The following is an 18,984-nucleotide window of genomic DNA, read 5'->3' on the forward strand; positions in this document are numbered from 1 at the left end:
GGTGAAATCAATACTCTCCATTCACCGTTTGTGAATAACATGAATAACTATTCCTTTAATTTAATACAGAATGAGCCAGAAGAAATTCCAGAAGCAACGCTATTCTGGGGATGATTTAGAGAAAGCACTCGATGCTGTCCGGCGTGGATTACCAGTGAGATTCGTTAGCCGGGAATACCATATTCCAGCGCAGACTATTCGGGATAAAATAAACCGCAAATATACAGCCGGATCGAAACCTGGTGGATCATCGGTGTTATCGGCGGAAACCGAACGTGATATCGTGGAATGGATTGAGAATTCTGCTCGTTTGGGTCTTCCAATCACATTCAAAAGGCTCCGGATCAGTGTGGGACAGTATGTCCGGCTCACGAAGCTAAAAACTCCGTTCAAAAATGGAATTCCCGGAAAAAAATGGATGTCTCTATTTGTCAAAAGACACCCTCAAATTTCAGTCAGGAAGTCCAATGTATTTGGACTGGAGAAATTGCTCGGAGTGCTCCTGAAGACTATGGTATTGGGATAACTGAAAGTGGTTGGATGAACGGAGATGCTTTCCATGATTATTTGAGGAACATTTTTCTTCCCTGGTTAAAAAAGAACAACAATCCGTTTCCTGTTCTCTTGTTTGTTGACGGGCATAAGAGTCATGTGACTTTAATGAGCACTGATTTCTGTCGTCGCAACCAAATCATATTGATAGCTTTGTATCCAAATTCCACGCATCTAACTCAGCCACTTGACGTTAGCTTTTTCGGACCATTAAAGAAGCACTGGGAAAACACGATCCTCGAAGAACGCAGTCGGCGTGGAGTTCAGGCAATCCACAAGGCAGAAATATGTTCAATTATGAAGCAAGCCTTGGAAGCCTTCACGGGCAAGAACTCAGCGATTAGGAATGGATTTCGAAAAAGTGGAATTTATCCTTAGAATCCAGATGCGGTGGACTATAAATCGCTTCCTTCCGATATCGGCCATGTTACTATTCCTATAAACACGGGCAATGTTCAATTTGATCGCCTGGAATCTGAGGAAGTGAAACTTTTGGGAGCACTTGAGGACCGCTTGACCATTAAGCAGATGGCTGAGTTCCAGAAGGCTGAGAATGAAGTGATCTGGAGAGGAAATGTGGCGGATACAAACTTATTTTACTTGTGGCGAGGAATGAAACGCGATTGTTCCCTTACGGTACCTGTTCCTCTTCCCAATATTTATGCCAGTAGTGATTCTGTAGCAGACCAAACAAGTAAATTCTGTCAATTGTGAAGTTTGAATATTCTCGTAAGTTAATAATTACATTTTGTAGCAGATGCAGAATATACGACCGAGAATGTGCTTCCAGAATCAGCCCAGCTTGTATGCGATGGATCCTTGCCGGTTTCGAATGATGAAGATGCGTTCACAATGTCTTTTTCCAGGGTATCTTCTGTGCTTCCGTACAAAGCAAAGAAAAAGCGAGAAATGCTTCATCCGCCTTCAGTTGCCACCAGCAAAGTGTTCGTTGAGTTCATGGAAGCAAAAGAACGTGAAAAGAAAGCACTACAAGAAGCGAAAAATCTAAAGCGAAAGGAGCGAGAGCAGAAACGAGCTATCAAGGAAATGGAATTAGCGACCAAAAGACAAGCAAGAGAAGAGAAAAGAAAAACTAAGATTAATTCAAAACCACGAAATCGACGGAACTAGTTCCCTGTAACCACAAATCCTCTCAGTTCATCGTTTTTTTCAAACTTTCTAAATAAAGTTAAATCATACTTTTAAATGCACGGTAAATGGATCCCTTCATGCACGGTTAATGGTGACATATAACGGTGACTGGTGACTATGACATGTTCCAAAAAAATGTCCCTAACTCCTTATTCTCGTTTGTAGCTAATAGTTTTATATAATTTTTATATTGTGACGTATCTTGAAGATATTTTTACGGTGACTATGAGAGAGGTTATCAATTTGATAAAAAACAGGGCTTAAAGTTATGCCAAATTCGCTTAAACGCACGGTGACTGGTGACTTGACGGTATAGCTTATTATACCGACGGGCTTAGTCAAAATATTGAAGAATTTCCCACATCAACATCAACGTAGATCTTGTTGCTCAAGGGGTTGTGCGTACATGATGGGGTTTCTTTTGCTTACTCAACTCGTCCCCGCGCGTTGGGGCGGGTGGTTTTTGACCTGCTTAAGGATCGTAATCCTATTGCTTCGCAACGGTTGCCTGTTTGTTTATGCCTGCTTCACACGGTGCGGTTTTGCTTTCGTTTGTTGGTCTTCACGTGCCCCACCGGGAAGGAAAACAGGAAGGCAGTGAATTTATTGCGAAAATAAGGAAATTGGATCTGCCGAGTTATTATCCGCCGTAACAGGCTGGAAGACTGGTGTAAATGGGTTTTCATGCTTTTTGCATATGTTAATATTTGTTTTCCTGTCGCTTCTGTTGAATTGTATGAGCCCAGGTGTCATGGGAGATGCGTCGATCAATCTGCCGTTTTGATTGGTTTTATTCATGGTACTCAATCAAAACAACAACAGTAACGAGGGCATTCTTTTGATACAATTTCATCGGAATTGAGTTTTAAAATTCTGCAATATAATTCTGATTCAATTTCTTGTAGAAAGCGGGTTTCCGATGAAACTTAGTTAACTTGACCTTAGATTTTTGATTATAATTATAATATTCTTAAAAATGAATTAATGAAAAACCTGACCCGGTGCGTTCATCAAATCTTTAATTTAAGATTAAATTAAGTTATGACCTCATAAAAACGAATAATCTTTTTTTTTCGCGCAATAGCCAACCGCGTTAAAACGCCGGTATAATCCAACCATTTTATAGAATCAGATATTTCTTTTCCGCCGCAAGATAATGCAAATTGACTGGCATAAGACGCTAATTCACCGAACCTCAATTACAGAAAATATCCTCCCGGGAGGGAGCGCAAATTCTTTTACACCATTAGCTTTCCAGATCTTTGTCATTTTGGCAGGATCCAACATCTCGTGATTCGGTCATTCATTTTCACTACTTCTTTCCTCTAGTCTTTCTTTTTCTGTGCAATGAAGTGTAATTTTATCCACTCAATTCTACTTCTCCGACGAAGTGGTTTTGATTTTCGTTTGTGCAATTGTTATTGTCCTAATGTACCAGTTGTTTTACTCCTTCCACAAAAAAGGTTGCGACGACGCCGGGAAGAAGAAAAAAAAAGAGTATAAAAGAAGTCCTCTCGGGTATTGTTGCCATCAGATAATAACCGTAGCGAGGAGACACGCTCACTGACCATAAAAAATAGATCAAAAGGTTTTTTATATTTGAATGAGGGGTTCTATTTTTATTAAAAATAAAACTGAGAACCTGAGGAAAATTACTTTCGCGCTGTACTTTAGCTGTGCAGAGCGATTGTTGTAACAAATGGTAATGAGTCTACCATTTTTCCAAGAATTCGAGTTCCAAGTGCTGCGAGTGCTGAAAGGATTTTTTTTACGAACACTTTTTTACGTAAATTCGAAATAAACTGAGTTCGAAAAAAAAAGTTTGTGTACGTACAGAGTACAGTACAGTAAGAAGTTGTAGAAAATTTTACATTTTCTTAGCTAACTGTTACTAATAAAAGTTGGATATTTCCGGAATGGGGTTGACGAGTTAAGGACGGAAATCCACGTCTTGAGCCATTTTGTAATCCAAGATGGCGACTTCCGGTTCAGATAAAATTTCTAAAACCTCAACATTATGGTTATTTTCGGAATGAGGTTGACCAGTACATAACGAAAATGAATATCTGAAGCTATTTTGAAATCCAAGATGCCAAATTCCGCTTTAAAATCCCATATTGTTATGGTTATCGTGACTTTCTCAACCGGAAATCGTCCTCTTGGATTTCAAGAAGATTTCAATTGTCCATTTTCATCATCTACTTGTCAAGCCCTTTCCAAAATACCAATATTGTTAGGGTTATCGCGTATATTGCTCATCCGCTATCTTGGCCGTCTTGAATTTGTTTCGTATAAAAAAGTGGTCTTTATTTGGGATCTAGTTCGTAAAAAAGTTCTCTTTATTTTGTTACAAAATTTCCTTTCGTAAAATCAGTTTACAAAACCGAATGATTATATATCTTAAAAACTATTCGGTATCACATAGTTAGATAGGTATGCTTGTATTTACTCATGTTCCAGGTATTCCAAGGATTTCCTGAAGTGAAGATCTACAAGCGCATCCAGTTATCTTTCTGTCGTATATGGATGCGGTACATACTCATGGAGGACCATAATACAAAGTTTAATGAGATATTGTGACCAGTTGATGTTTATGGTCATTTAAGAACTTTTTGATATACAGAAGCTAAGAGCTATATGGGCAATAAGTATGATTTGATGATTTTTTTCACTCTAGGCTCGTGACATAATGCTCAGTATAGTATGAAGTTCAGCCGATGTCATAGGTGAATTATGGTCGTCTTCGAGCACAGGTCTACACTGCCCATGATCGCATATTTGTACCGTTTTCTATGTGATTTCATATCTTTATGGGACTGATTTGCAATCATGGGCAGTAAAGGTCTATATGCATAAGCTCTGTAAAGAATAACACATGAAATGAATCGATAAAAATGCAAGAGAAGTAAATCAAGATATTCTCTTAACTTGCTTGACGAGTACATGGCGGATAGTGGATATTTTTGGAATCATTTTGAAATTCGAGCTCCGATTGAACAAATTTTCTCAAAAGCCCCCAATACTAGGGTATTTAAATGGCAAGTAGATGACGGTAATCGATGTGTGACGTTAAGCCCATTCATAAACTACCCTTATATTTGCGGTCATAAATTTTTTTCTAAAACGAAAGTCGCCATCTTGAATTTCAAAATAGTTTCCGTCATCGATTTCCGTCGTCCACTTGTCATTCTAATTTCGAAAATACCCATACCTATGTTGAGTTAATACAGTTGCCTGAACCGGAAGCCGTCATCTTGGATTTTGAAATGGTCTAAACATCGATTTTCGCCATGTACTCGTAAAGCCCATTCCGAAAATACCCATATTGCTGAGGGAATTATTTACGCTTCTACAGTTAGAATAAAATGGAACAAAGCGTTTTATAACGTTACGGACGTTATAAAACGTTTTGTTCAATATTATTCTGACTGTAGAGCCATATATAGTTCTCTAGAACAAAGACAGTTTTCTGAACCGGAAGTCGCCATTTTGGTTTTTTATATGGTCTAAAACATTTATTTCCAGTATCCAATCGCCAATCCCATTCCGATAATCCAATATTGTCGAGGTTATTGAGGAAGGAGCCATCTTGGATTTAAAAATAATCTAAAACAATGCCGTGAACTACTCAACAATCCCATCCTAAGAATTCCTATAATATTAAATTTATACAGTTTTCTAAACCAGAAGTCGCCATCTTGGATTTCTAAATGACATAAAACACCGATTTCCGACATCCACATATCAATCCCATTCGGAAAATTTCCACGATGTTGAGGGTATGGAACGTTTTCTAAACCCGAAGTCGCCATCTTGGATATCAAAATGGTTTGAAACATCGATTTCCGTCATCTAGTCGTAGACCGAACATATTCAACTTGTGTTAGTAGTAGACACTGTGACACTGCACAACAACTGTTGTGACGTCGCTTCGATTGCAGAGCCGTATCAAGTTCACTCTGATAACGGTAACTGGGTGGCGGATAGAGCGGGAAAGACTGTGATACAAGTTTTGGGTAGATCTATTCAAGAAGTGTTCCGCGATCGCCCTAATCAATGACGTGTTCATGTGCAGTTGTTACGCTCCTCCAATATGGAGCATCGACAGTGGATGCAATTTGGACAGTGTTCGAGAGTGCTGAGAAGGCATCTAAACAGAAGCGAAGAGGAGATCCATGCTGTGATGTGATCATGATAGAAGCGAAGAACGCGCAACAGCGCCAGCTGGGAGGTCATGGACGCAGCGCTGCACAGAATGAGGGTTCCCGACTATCCATGTCTTCCAGAGCAGAGTGTTGCTGTATGAGACGAGCGAAGGGCAATGCGAATCATAGCGGGCGTTCCTCCGGGCTCTATTCTCAGTCCAACTCTTTGGAACGGGATGTACGATGGGGTCTTAACGCAGCGGCTGCCTAGGAAAGTGAAAATCGTGGTATTCGCGGATGACGTGTCACTAACGGTGATGGGTGAGACACTTGAAGAAGTGGAGGTGTCGGTGACGAAGACAATACACGCGATCGAGAGCTGCATGAATGGGGTCAAGCTGCAAATAGTTCACTACAAGACGAAGGTGTTGTTGGCCAGTATTTGCAAAGTGGTTTAGTGGATGCAGATGGACGTTGGAGGGGACGTGATTGCCTCGAGGCGTGCACTGAATCAATTGGGAGTGATAATCGACAACCGGTTGAGCTTCAACAATCACGTCGACTACGCCTGCGAAAAGTCGACGAGGCCTATGAATGAAAAAGTGAGGATCATGCCAAACGTCGGCGGTCAAAGAAGCAGCATGAGATGTCTGCTATCTACTGTTTCGTCATCGACACTCCGATACGGGGTTCCTGCCCGTGTGGTGCTGCGCTGAAAACCAAGCGAAACCGTGAAAAGCTGAACAGGACATTTCGGCTGATGGCCGTACGAGTCGCGAGTGCTTACAGAACAATATTTTCGGAGGTAGTGTGCGTTATCGCCGGGATGACCCTCATCTGCATCACTCTGACTGAGAACGTGGATTGCTACCAGCGGAGAAACGCACGTAATTCAAGAAGACTGGTCAGAGCGGACTCGGACTGACTACGTTGCAGCAGGAGTGGCACAACGCGGTGAAAGGAAGGTAGACCGACCGACTCATCCCAAATGTGTCGGCTAGGGTGCATAGGAAGCATGGAGAGGTGAACTTCCATTTGATGCTAAAAACCATTCTAGAATATGTCCGAAAAACGGAACTTCTGGAATTGTCGATAGTGAGCCATATATTCAAAGAATCTTTGATTTGCCATCGGTGCTTTTGACCTGCACATCGAAATAATTTGATGTCTTTTTCAATAGATTTCAAACCTCTAAGGTATTACGAATGTGCGGTTTATTTGGGAAATCCCTATGAGACCGCAGTAACCAACCTGTAACTCCGGAACCAAAAGTCAGATCTGAATAAAGTTCAATAGCTGTCGATGGAAGTATTGTAACTTTCATTTGCAATCAAGCTTGTAAAAATCGGACAACAAACCGCTGAGAAATAGGTATGAAATTAACTTAGGAAGATTGCCATGTTCCTCGGGTGATCATAGGCGGCTAATGAAGTCAAAGCTACTCTGATTGCTCATTAGTAAGCTGACCAAGTCTGACGAAAAAATCCGTACACCATACCGCAACGAAGCGCAATCGTTTACCACGCTCGGGCAAACAGATCGCAAAGCGTACGAATTTTTTCGTCAGAGTTGGTCAGCTTACTCATTAGTGATCTAGACCCGAAAATCAAACTAATATCACATCCATTCTAATAGCGTTTTCGTTTTTTCTTGGTGCTACACCCGTGTAGTGCAAAGAAAGAAATAGACTGATTATACCCAAGTTTGAATGAGTGTAGCACCGACTACACCGGTGTAGTGCACTGTCAAAAACGAAAATGCCATAAGATGTACACCCAGGTTTTTTTTATGCGGGGGATACGTACCGCGTAAAAAATCGCGTTAATAGGAAAATCCGCGTTAATTGGAAAATCCGCGTAAAAAAACCGCAATAATTGGAAAATCCGCGTAAAAAACCGCGTTATTTCGAAAATCCGCGCAAAAAAACTCTCAGCAAAAGACTTAGAATATTTTTGGAAGTTTTTTTTGTGCGGATTTCGCAATTAACACGGTTTGTGCAAAAAATATTCTAAGTGCTTTTGAGTGCAAAAGACTTAGAAGACTTTCGGAAAGATGGAAGAGACAGGTCTGGAAGACTCCTTATGGCCCACACCTCAACAATATGGGTATTTTCGGAATGGTCTTGAAGAGTAGGTGCCAGAAATTGATCTTTGACGCCATTTTGAAATCAAAGATGGCGACTTCCGGTTTAGCGAAATTCGCTATAACTCAATCAGTATGGATATTTTCGGAATGGTCTTGAAGAGTAGGAAGCCGGAAATTGACTTTTGACGCCATTTTGACATCAAAGATGGCGACTTCCGGTTTAGCGAAATTCGCTATAACCCAAGCAATATGGGTATTTTTGGAATGGTCTTGAAGAGTAGTTGCCAGAAATTTATTTTTGACGTTATTTTTAAATCAAAGATGGCGACTTCCGGTTTAGCAAAATTCTCTATAACCCAATCAATATGGGTATTTTCGGAATGGTCTTGACGAGTAGGTGCCAGAAATAAATAAATCTGCATCTTTCCCGCAAGGTTTTCCATGAAAATTGATTTTTGGCGCCATTTTCAAATCCCAAATGGCGACTTCCGGCTTAGCGAGAATCTCTACAACTCAATCAACATGAGTATTTTCGGAATGGTTTTGACGAGTAGCAGTCAAACGGTTGGCGTCATTTTAAAATTCTAGATGGCAACTTCCGGTTTACCGAAATTCCCGCATGAAAAATTTGGGCAATCATCTAAATCACCCTCAAATATAAGATCTAATCATAAACCAGCAAAATGTAAAATATTTTTATGTGGAAAGTGCGGTGAGAATGGAAGAGAGAGAGAAGAAAGAGACATATGTTGTGTGAGTTGGGGGTTTGAATTTATTCAAATTAAACACATTGCTTATATTTAAGTAAATTCAACTGTTCAATTAAAACTATTTGTACTACAACTTCAACTTCCAAAAATACCAATATGGATTGGGTTATATCGAATTTCGCGAAATCAGAAATCGCCATCTTGGATTTAAAAATGGCGTCAAAAATCAATTTTTAGAACCTACTCGTTAAGATCATTCCAAAAATATCCATATTGACAGGGTTATAGTGAATGTGGCTAACCCGGAAGTCACCATCTTGGGATTCAAAATGGCGTCAAACATAGTTTTTTTCTCCTACTCGTCAAGACCATTCCGAAAATACCCATATTGATTGGGTTATAGCGAATTTCGCTAAACCGGAAGTCGCCACCTTGGATTTCAAAATGGCGCCAAACATAAATTTCTGGCACCTACTCTTCAAGGCCATTACGACAATACCCATATTGCATGGGTTGTAGGGAATTTCCGCTAAACCGGAAGTCGCCATCTTTGATTTCGTACTGGCGTCAAAGATCAATTTCTGGCACCTACTCTTCAAGACCATTCTGAAAATATCCATATTGATTGGGTTATAGCGAATTTCGCTAAACCGGAAGTCGCCATCTTTGATTTCAAAAAGGCGTCAAAGATCAATTTCTGGCACCTACTCTTCAAGACCATTCCGAAAATACCCATATTGATTGGGTTATAGCGAATTTCGCTAAACCGGAAGTCGCCATTTTTGTTTTCAAAAAGGCACCAAAGATCAATTTCTGGCACCTACTCTTCAAGACCATTCTGAAAATACCCATATTGATTGGGTTATATCGATTTCGCTAAACCGGAAGTCGCCATCTTTGATTTCATACTGGCGTCAAAAATCAATTTCTGGCACCTACTCTTCAAGACCATTCCGAAAATACCCATATTGATTGGGTTATAGCGAATTTCACTAAACCGGAAGTCGCCATCTTTAATTTCAAAATGGCGTCAAAAGTCAATTTCTGGCACCTACTCTTCAATACCATTCCGAAAATACCCATATTGATTGGGTTATAGCGAATTTCGCTAAACCGGAAGTCGCCATCTTTGATTTCAAAATGGCGTCAAATATCAATTTCTGGAACCTACTCTTCAAGACCATTCCGAAAATACCCATATTGTTGGGGTGCGGGCCATAAGGAATCTTCCAGACCCGTCTCTTCCATCTTTCCGAAAATCTTCTAAGTCTTTTGCATGCAAAAGGATAGGGTGATGAGCCTATTTTGGCACCATTAGGGAGAGGGTCGCACTATTTTTTGTACAACTTTAAAAGAAGCCATATTATCTATAACCTTTCTCAGCATAAAGTATCAGTGTACTGTTTCTTAAACATCTATATAATGCTTATTTAGCAGAATTGCCTCAATTTTCAGCATAAATGAAAATAAATGTTCCATTCTGTGCATCTATTCCCACCTCAACGATCCAATTATTGCCTCATGGGTGTGCCAATTTCCACCTCATCGAAAAACAATTTAGTTGAAACGCAATGCCTCATATTCCATTTGCGTCGATTCTAACTAGCTATCCAGATCATGGACGCCAACGGTTGATTTGTAAAACGAATCATTCTGCTTTTTTCAGCCGATCAAAACAAACGTAAACATCACGCACATCAATGAAACTCATCAGCTGTTAGTAGAAGAGCGCCCAGAATTGCGCACGCAGAAAAAACCATTCGAAGGTTAGCAACTGGAATGACAAGTTTCACATCACACATTGCTTTCTCACGATCCGAATTGTATGTGCAGATGAAAATAAAATATCTGCAATCAACAATTAGTTGAATAACTTGAAGTAATTGATTACTTATACCTGAAATTGCATTACATTATATTTATAAGTTCATGTTTTGGTTTGGCCGCACTGGTGATTCTTTTCTGTATGATGGATACAAAAAGTTGGTTTTGATTGTGGTAGTGTATCAGCAAAACATGCCAATAATAGGAACCCCCGTATTTAGTTTTATCCTATTATAACACTAGGCCTATTCTAGTGTTTGACGAGTGATTTTAAAGTGAAATTATCGTAAAAAGATTCTCCAGCTAAAATAAAGGTATGTATCAGTGCAATGTTTAGTATATTTGTGCTGGAATAACGAGATATGAGGCGGTAAATGCTGGCTCGTAAGTGTTTATTTTGCTAAGCGCCGTTGCATCCAGTTGCGGTTCACTACGTGAGTGAGGCGGATTAGTAGATATTTCTATAAGGTGATTTTGTTTTAATTAAAAGTTGGATTTAGAGGATAGTTCTAAATACATATGTGCACAACAAATAAAGAACATAACTTGAGCTTATTTTTTTTCACCTGCTTTAGCCAAATCGATAGTGTTATTATCTCATATGCTTGGTTCGAAACCAAGGGGTACGAAATAGGGTAACAATAGGCTCTACTGCCATAATAGGCACATCACCCTATATATTCAAAATTTTTGCAAAAACCGCGTTAATTGGAAAATCTGCGTAAAAAAATCGCGTTAATTGAAAAATCTGCGTAAAAAAACGGCGTTAATTAGAAAATCCGCGCAAAAAAAACCGCGTAAAAAAACCTGGGTACTTTATTATTTGTGTATCATGGTAGTACTTTAAATGGGAATTTTCTGCTTGACAGCACTCTTCTACACATCACTCCGGAACCGGATGTCCGATCTACTATATTTTTATACTTATTTAGTACTAACTTGACATAGCCAGTAGTTATAATAACAATAAATAAATCGCGCGCGGAAATGATTTCTTAGAAATGGTATTCATTACTGTTTTCATATTAGTTTTGCAGCTTGATATGAAGGGGCACTGCACTGTAGAGCTCGAAAAAATAGTCTTATTTTGAGAATTTTTCTTGACGCAATAAACAGGTGAATCGAGATCTTGTTAAGTGGGGATTTATAACATAAATACTGAATCACACAAAATAATTTTTTCGACCAATTTCATCACAAGATGGCGGCTGTGCATCATTTTCCCCCAAGGGAGTTTTTGTTTTTCAAGGGGTCAACGGCCGGAAATCTTTCTATCGTTATTTTTGACCTAGAGCCAAAAACTAAAGTTTTTCTGATTCCTTATAGCAAGCGCCATACGTAGGTTCTTTTGTAATTTCGATTGCGCGTGAAATGGCGCACTTTTAAGCGAAAAAACGCCGAAAATGTTATCAAAATCGACATTGATGATTAAAAAAGGTTGAGCAATAAAAAAACAAAAATCCTTCGTACGTCGCTGAAGAAATCAATTTGGAATATGTACTGTAAAAATTTGAAAGCGATCAAAAATCATTTGTTCGAGTTACATTTCCGGCCAGCTCCAAAAAGTGATTTCGAGAAAAACGTGGTTATAGTTTTCAGTACACACGGTATACACATAAGAGGCGTTGTAGCGGAATTAAAAATTTGAACATTTATGTATTGTTTTCGTCTTCCATGTTTTAGGATATCATTTTTAAAATCATAACGCGTATTTTAGACTAATAAATTGAAAATCGATTTTTTTTAAAGTGGTGTAACCCCTTAAAAAAGCCCCTCTTACTACGAAACAATTATAGATGTGCAATCCTAATTATCTATGAGAATAGTACCTGACGCAAAAAAATAAGACGCGCACAAATACCTCTTGTATAAGAATCTGCATTTTATTCAAAGGATTGCCTGGTAACGTTGTGAGCGACACAGAAAGCACAACAAATTCGTCGCGTGATACAAAAGTTGACGTTACCGATCTTTTCAAATATATGCAATGCTCCTCGTAGTCGGCTATCCGGAATTCAAGTTGCTTATTTGGCCAATCGTATTAATACGACATATGATAAAATTTCCAAATTCTCGGCAGCCGGCTGCCCAGAGCAATCATTACATGGTAACGCTATTGGCACATTTACTGACAACTGTCCGCTTCCCGTGATACATGTGGAGAGTCGAGTGGTATATGAGACTCGGCCTTCCGAACCCTGGTTAAAAAGTCGGTTTTCAGAATGACTACATATTATTTCTATATGAGAAAATTTAAAAGGTAACAGAAGCTCTTCGCATTTGCTTCAGCAAAGCAGAAGATAGACTAGACGTTTCAATGTTAGTTTACAAGCTTGAAAAATGGGAATTGAGACGAGGCTCCTCTCAACTGGATAGAATCGTATTCAACTGATCTTCATCAAATAGTAAAATTAAATATGAAGAAATCTTTCGCAATTCAAGTTACTTCGGGAGTTCTCTGAGGCTCACACTTAGGACCCCTTCTTTTTATATGACCTTTCTAGCATTTTAATAAAAAAAAACTTGGTGTGCTTATATATGCTGAATATATGGAGTCGTTTTCAAAAGTAAAGGATGACGGTGATGTTGGTGCATTGAAAAATAAACAAGCCTTTCACGCATGGAGTGGTAAAAGGTTACTGGAACTAAATGTTGAAACTTGTGGTCATAGCAGAATAAAGCACATAGAGTAATTAAATGTGATAAAAAAGAGGCTTAGGTTTTTTTCAGACTATAGATTAAAATTTGTTGATCAATATAACACAATAGTTCATAGAGTATGTAAGAAGCTTAGTTTTACAAAATGTTTAGTTATCACTTTCAAGATCCTTATACAATCAAAACACTATAATTTTATATACGAGATCAATGTTAGAGCATTGAAGCGCAGTTTGGTCTATTTATATCAAGAGCATGAAGAACGAATAGAGTCAATCCAAAAGCAGTTTTTGTTACATGCACTTCGTAAGGCTGAACAGTATTCCCTCTTTCATCATATGAAGCACGTTGCATGCTGATCGAAATTCATTATGCCTCGAGGGAAACTTGAATAATATTTTAAAACTTTGCGAAATTATAGTATATAATATATAAGCAATATTGTAGTCTACGAATAATTTATTGACAAATAAATTAATATATTAAAAATCAATTAATAAATAAATGAATAGATAAAAAAAAACTATTTTAATCCACCTAGTGGTGCAGTTGTGCTTTTCTCATTTGTCCAAACTACGATTCCATGGCTGGTTATGCTCAATACAATGATGGAAATGTATATTACATATTCAGTACGATTTGCACATACATACAATGGATCGACAGCCACGACATTGCGATGCTATGTGTCGACACTGAAACATCGCTTGAAACCAGCGGCGGATCAAGGGGTTGCGGACCCTGCCGAAAATTTTCAACTTGCTAAGAAATTTCAAACTAATTTCAATTTTAAAGTATCAACCCCTCACTGGATACACCTACCTACGCCTAAAAAAGTAAAAAAAAAATCGTGCCGCTGTTAAGTTGACGATTTTTAGAGTGATTACATAACGTTTTTATATGAGAAAGGCAAAAAGGTGCCAATGTCCAAAAAAGTCAATTTTAGCCAAATTTTTTTTTCCAGATTACATTAAATCTCGACGTTTCATGCATTTTAAAGACATTTGGCATCAAAATTCGATTTGGAAATTTTCCCCTACTCCCCCCTTTGAGAATTTTTCATTTCAGTTTATATGGGAATTTGCTGTGTGGTCGCACTCTTCAACCCGTAATTCCGGAACCAGATGTCCAAACAACAAAAAATTCAATAGCAGCCGATGGGAAGGTTGTACCTTTAATTTGAGACCAGGTGTGCAAATCGGTCCAGCCATCTCTGAGAAACAGAGGTGACATTTTTTCCCACATACACACATACACACACCCAGACATTTTTCGATCTCGACGAACTGAGTCGAATGGCATATGACATTCGGACCTCCGGGCCGGGATTAGGTTGACGATTTTTAGAAAGATTGCATAACCTTTCTATATCAGAAAGGCAAAAATATAGAAATAAATCTCGATTCCTCAGACTCAGACCATCGTTCCGCTTAATCAATGCGGCAGAATCAAGCTACTAAATAATACAAATCTAAACTAATTCTATGTTCACAATACAGAGTTAAATCATGTTTCAATAATTAGCAACAAGAAAAATGTCATCAAGACAGCGTTAAAACACATTTTAACTCGTGAACGTATAAGTCAACGTTAAACTGTTTTCGAAATACGTGTACGTGGCAAAAATAGTCGGTCACGTAACACAGCATCGGTTTTTTTAAACCGGGGAGAAAAGTGAAATGTCATCACTTGTCGTAGATTTGAATTTCATACAAAATCATCAAATTGCAATATTGGTATTTGTATCAAATCGCTATAGAATTGTTTTCATATAAGTACCGATTACAATTGGACATAAGAAATGCTCAAGTACACCACTACGTGGATGCAGATTGGATTTTATTTCAACAAACCGGTACCGTGACACCGAAAGGCAAACGAACGAGATTGCCATTTTGTTTGGTCCTGGCAAAAAAACTAAATAACAACAAAAGGAATTTCATATGGATCGTTTGCTCCCATTTCAATAAAAGAAAGAAGCTCGGATCGTGCCCTGGAGTCATGTCACGCTACTCACAACAGCAGGAAGAAAGAATGTGTCTCCATGCACACACGAGCATCAGGAGCACATCACATTGATGCACCCTTAGTTGGGCATCTCTCAACTAGTCACCGAAGAGCTGTTGAAACTCGAACGGCTTTGATTCAACATCAAACGGTTTCGTGCACTGCTATCAATTCGAATCTTAATTTTATTTGCTCGTTCACATTTAAACTATTAGGCGCACATATATTTATTATGCGGAATCTGCTATAAAATCAATTTTAGGTTACATACTTGTGAAAAAAATTTAGATGTGAAATTTATTGATTGGAATCCTTTACACATGGCTTCTGTGTGACGCATTTTTCACTTTTCGTGTGAAATGGTGGTCAAACGGACATATAAATAATAGAACCAGCAGGGACCTGCAAGGGATAAAGTCATCCGACTAAATTAGTCCCCCGTCAGTACATTCCGACCGAGAATCGCAAATGAAAATTTCTTCACTATGTCTGTTTCATCCTAGTTCTTTTTTGCCTCGAAACCGCTCCCGAAGCCAAGTGCTATTTGTTTCGTAGGAAATCCCTTTTGTGTGGTAACGTACGGACCCACTGAAATGACACTTGATCCTGGAAGCGAGGACTCTTACAAAGACCCACTACTAAACACACTAAAGTGATTGATTTAACCCTAATTCCATTTGACGATGGATGGTGAAAAGCGGATCGGTAAACTACGTATGCGTGTGTGTGTGTGTAGTTCCGTGTGCTACGAAGGAACAGGTCACTCGTCTCAAGAGAGGATTATCAGTGATGTACTCGGCCAACACAGCTTGTAATGGATGTCGATTGTCCGGACGGGAAATGTCTGTCAATCAATGCTGAAGTGTTGCTTCCCGGTGCTGATTAACACGTCGTCGCTGTTGTGCTATCTTATGACAAACGCCATTTTGGGGTGAACTGAGTTAGATATGCCACATTACTTGTCTAAAAAATCTCTACAAAGTGGCGTTTACAGAATTTTGACATTCTGCTTGGTTACTGAGATATAGCGAGAAACCTGCTAAGAAATTTTTATTTTTTTGCTTCAAATGACTGTGTCTGGGAATTGGCTCAAATTATCTTGATGTATAAGATGTTTTTATATGTGAAACTATCTGAGAAACACAATGGCATAATCATTTTCAAAACAAAAAATGCAAGAATTGTGAGAAAAATGCAATTTAAGTTTTAAACTGGAAATATAGCATACTTGGCAACACTGTATGCAAAAATAATTATTTTTTCTAGATTCCCTGACTCATTTCCTTCAAAATGCATCTCACCGATTGTGTATAGTCCAAATGAAGGCAAAGATATTAATAAAAGTTTATAATTGATGATTTTTTTCTATGGAAAATTTTCCATGCACGATTATGACACGCCATACAAATTTTGTCATCAATACACACCTATGACACGTGTGAGTGCGACTTTCATTTACATTTATAGTAAAAACTCGCAACATAGTCAACCGATCTACGTAATATTTAAGAGATTAATACAGGACAGATAGCAGCATCTATTGTATTCTTTGAATTGTTCACACCATTTATAAGTTTCAAGATATTCAATCTCAAACTTTAAAAATCGTTTTTCTCGAAATGTGCAAAATGGCGCTTGTCATAAGATAGCACAACAGCGACGACGTGTCTCCAGTGATGTGTTGCAGACAAGCGGACAATCAGGCAGCGATTTTGTGGACAAATAAAGGGGGAGTGTTTCATAATGGGAGAAGATCAATAGTATATTTGTTTTGAAATGTTTCATGGATAGAAGGGAGGCTTTCGGTTCTGTAACAAATCGATGGGACAGTATATATTCAACACCATGGAATCAGATTTTTTTTCCACAAAAAGCCAGACTTTGGACGGTCTTTTGACTTTTCGATAATATAATACACAATGACGTCCTCAACATATCATCACGTCCTTTTCAATCTACAGTCATAACACATGATTTGTGTTGAGCAATCGGAAACTAAAGCCATCGTTTGCAGGAACACAAATGCGTTTCAACAACACATAATCCCCTGTAGTAGATGGGGGAGTCATACAAGGCTACCATGTACTCTAGGAAAGCAGTTAGCCTGGCTTTTCGTATTGGTTACTGTTTGCTTAGGGATGCGTCAAATTATTTTTTGCTTTAAACTAATCGAGAGAAACAGAATTTGAGCTGCTCCATAGCAAAATAGTTGGGCATGCAGAAACAAATTAACTTGTGCTTATTAAACTTAAATTAATTAAATTAAATAATGTGATCATTATACTAAGGATCTACTATTTTAAGCACCATGATGATTTTTGAAAAATTGTGAGAATTGAAACTGATTTTTTAGTCGGTATCCAAAGGTTGTCAAATCATATCAAAATCGAATAACATATTTACCTACATGAAAACACTCACATAGTAACTGAACCCGGAATCTGAAATTAATCATAATCCTTCGATTTTTAATCGTTTTAGCTTAGCTTTGATGTCATTCATGTCCTTCTTGCTGTTGTACACGCTCATGTCGTCATTGTTAAAACTGCTTCGATACTCGCAATCAGATGTTCTTCCTTGCTTCTTGCATTTTCAGGTATTCGTGTTCTCACAGATGGTGCTGGCTGTTAATTTTGAGATACTGGATGCAGCTTTTTCAGTAGCCATTATTGTCTTTAGGAACGGCTATGGTCAAAGTTTCGGCCAACTGTAGTAAGGCAGCCCGACGTTGTTTCTTTTTACTGCAAGCTACTGTTATCTGAAACACAAATAGATAGCAGCAACGATTTTGGCAATTCATGATATCACAACAATGAATCTAATTCCTGTCGGGCGGCCTTACGGCTGTTGGCCGGTTCTTTGGCCGTAGCCGTGGGAAAAAAAATCTGGCAATAGTGACTACTGAAAAAGCTGCGTCCAGTAGTTAAAAATTAACAGCCAGCACCATCAGTGAGAACACGAATACCCGAAAATGCAAGAAGCAAGAAGAACATCTGATCGCGAGCATCAAGGTAGTTTTAACAATGAAAATCGTAGATTTTTCGGAAAATGTTACAATTTAATATGAGTTTGACAAATTATTGAAATTTCAGAAACATAAGTAGTCTAACAGATCAGTCAGTATCAATCACTTGGAGTGATCGGTTGAGTTTTATTTTTTTCACTCTGGTCCGTGATCGCCCGAAAAACAAGGGCTCGGCGTACGCCAGCCGGATCTTTCTCTCGATCTCGGCCTTTGCCATCCGGTACCAACCGCTGTAGTACTTCGCTACCCCGACAATAGTTTACGCTAGCGCAGTGTCCATTAACCAGATCTATAGTGCGACAATCAAGTGCGTTGAAACTCGCTTTCCGGTGAGTCTGCTCCATCCCGAGGGACAGCGGAGCCGCCAAAGGGCCACCTCCAACCAAAATCAGCGACATACCAAGCATACTACGGATTTTCCACGTAAAGACCGCGCCTCCATCAATGCCAAGTTTCAAATTAAGTAAAAAACTTGCGTCTCCACCAATTCATTTTTTTAAACTTTGTGAAAAACTTGCGCCTCCATTGAATTTCCGACCGTCGGCGATTTGTACGCGTGTGAAGCAGCGACTCCCAGAGTCGAATCGGTCTGCGCGTGTGAAGTGACTAGTACGAAAATGTCGTGACCAACCCTTCGTCTATCAAGCAAAATGCCACAACCCCTCCTCCCGAACCCCTTAGACGATCTCTTCCCGACTACCTGAATACAGGAGACGTAATAGACCAGCAGACGCTCTTAATGCGTGCCGTCAATGAACCGAGAAAAGAGGAACAACGCCTCCCAGCTAATCCCTTCCTCATTATGAAATCGGTACAGGCAATGCTA

At 38.9% G+C, this 18,984-nt stretch overlaps 1 protein-coding gene across 3 annotated transcripts in view; it reads right to left on the reverse strand.

The window, feature by feature from the left end:
- LOC131690024 (orexin receptor type 2-like) overlaps positions 1-18,984 on the reverse strand; it is a 651,430-nt gene that overhangs the window by 271,986 nt on the left and 360,460 nt on the right. The gene's annotated exons all lie outside the window — the stretch shown is intronic.

This window comes from Topomyia yanbarensis, chromosome 3, assembly GCF_030247195.1.
Source record: "Topomyia yanbarensis strain Yona2022 chromosome 3, ASM3024719v1, whole genome shotgun sequence".
NCBI lineage: Eukaryota > Metazoa > Arthropoda > Insecta > Diptera > Culicidae > Topomyia > Topomyia yanbarensis.